The 2,256-nt window shown below is 34.5% G+C and overlaps 1 long non-coding RNA gene across 1 annotated transcript; it reads right to left on the bottom strand.

Moving 5' to 3' along the window:
• On the bottom strand, positions 1-1,463 carry LOC107934125 (uncharacterized). Its single transcript, XR_001693806.2, has 3 exons — positions 938-1,463; positions 769-824; positions 1-657 (listed from the first exon to the last, which is right to left on the bottom strand). It is a non-coding gene; the product is annotated as an uncharacterized lncRNA (long non-coding RNA).
• Positions 1,464-2,256: the final 793 nt, after the last annotated feature.

Here is a 2,256-nt window from a genome sequence, read left to right as displayed (position 1 = left end):
TCAAACAAAACACAACTTTCAAATAAATAACAAAAATTCCCTGTCAATGCTAATTTACTCAAAAATATAAATAAAAATTAGTTCAAATTTTAAAAAATAAAAAACTGTACAAATAAGTGAAAAAGAAGCGATATTCTCCACCTGTTTTGGTATTTGTCAACTGCCAGGTGCTATATCTCCGTGCTACCACCTGTACCTTTAACAGATCTCTCTTTTCCTTCTCACTTTCAGGGCTTTAACCGAATCCACTGGTATCGACCGTCAAGAGGGACATCCTTGACAATATCATAATTGTACCTAATATTAAAATATAAATAAATGAAAATTCTAAAGGAATATAACGAAATGTAAAAGTTTGTTAGTTAGTTAGAGATTTGGGGGGATTTTTTTTCCTGATTCTCTGAATGCTAAAATGCACGGGTATGGTTACGGTCCTTATCCTACGCACTGAAAAAAAAAAGAGCAAAGGAAAGGAAAGAGAAGTGTAACACTTGCTTTTTTGCGAATCGGACTTGCTCGTACTTTTCAGCGACGGAGAAGAACTCGTCGATCTCCGCTTGTGTCGGCGGCGGTGATGGCGATGGAGACGGAGGCGTATTTCTATGTGGCGGTTCCTCTGAGTCTCCGATGAGCTCGATTGTTGGAGTTGTTTTCGTACTGAAAAATGGAGATTTAAAGAAACGGAGAGTTATTGAAGGATTGAAATATAAATTTGAAAAAAGAAAAATAGTAAGGAATCAATGAATGAAGGAATTAGTGAAAATTAACCTGAATTTGTTAATGTTGTTGATGCACGTTGATATTTCAGTTTCGAAACTCTTGATCTGCAAAAGATCACATTAAAAAGCTAATGCGAAATGGTAATATTTTTTTCGTTTCTTATCAACCAAACACTAAAAAATAAACGCGCAGGAATTTTTTTTTTCAAAATTCTCACCTCTAGATCTACGAACCTCGAGCTATGCTTAACAATATCACGCGACTCATAGCTAACACAACGTGAAGCCGAGGATGAATCATCGCCGGAGCCGAGCTCGAAAACATATCTCCGGCGGAATTCGAGGAAGTGGAGACTGTAATAGGTTTGTCCCCCGAATCAGGAAGGAAACGGCGACGAGAGTTTCCGAGCTTAATGTCCGATGACGGTGGTAACTCCAATTCCTGCAAATCTTTAGAATCAACGGTTTTTCTTCTCTTTGACAATGTGAAACTTGTCCTTGAAGATTCCATCTCCTGCTGTTTCTGCACTTCGTTTAGAGCTCCTCGTACAATTTTTTTCGTTTCGCTGAGTTGTTTTTTTTTTTATAGCAAAATTAACAATTTTTTCATTTTTGGCTATTTTTGGGGTTTCTCATTGAGGAGAGAATGGAGAGTGTGTTATAAAAAAAGGGCGGTTTGGTGATTGGATGATGCACCTGGAGTCGTTGATATCTTGGAAGTTAAGATCTGTTATGGGTGGCGCCGGGCCGGGTTAAATCACAGTCTAATATTATTTCAAATTTCCTATTCAAGTAGGATGTAATCGAGTAGAATTTGAATAGTAGTAAGCTTGAGTTCGATTTTACACTCGTGTTAGGTTGATTTAAATATTAATTTCTAAATTTTAATTCAAATTGAGTATCGAGTGTCAAATTTTGAGTTGAGCTCGATTAAGTTTATTTAGTAATTTTTTTTCTTGAACTCAATTAATCTCATTCGTAATTAAATTTTATTTACGAGAGTAAAAATATAATTTTTTAAATATTGAAATAAAAAGCTAGATTAGGCTTGTGAGTTGCTTGAATTGAGTAATATGGTACTCAAATTCGGCTCAATTAAATCAAAACAATATTTAATTTACATATCCACTATATGACAAGCCTCATGAGGTCTTTTTAAAAACTTAACCACTAGTAATGCATAATGTTCGACAATCAAGCACGATATACTTAGTGTCCTTGCAAGGCATATTCCCGCTCCACCCTCTCAAAGTTTCACTTAGATGTTATCTGTCACTCCAATTTTCAACATAAAATCCTCAACCCAATTAGCATTCCCATCTAGTGTCGAATCCGGGTGCTGGTAGGGCCCCGACCCCCAAAATAATAAATTTTCTATTTAGGTCATTTTATAGTTTATAAAATTTTAAATTAGTAATAGTAAAATTACACTTTGCCTCGCAAAATGATAAAAAAAATTAATTTAATCCTTTAAAAATATAAAGATATAGGCTATTAAAATGGTAAATTTACATTTCTACTATTGTAAAAATATATA

Source organism: Gossypium hirsutum, chromosome A01 (assembly GCF_007990345.1).
Source record: "Gossypium hirsutum isolate 1008001.06 chromosome A01, Gossypium_hirsutum_v2.1, whole genome shotgun sequence".
Lineage (NCBI taxonomy): Eukaryota > Viridiplantae > Streptophyta > Magnoliopsida > Malvales > Malvaceae > Gossypium > Gossypium hirsutum.
The sequence above is the reverse complement of the archived record's forward strand: the minus strand, read 5'-3'. Positions and strand labels throughout refer to the sequence as shown.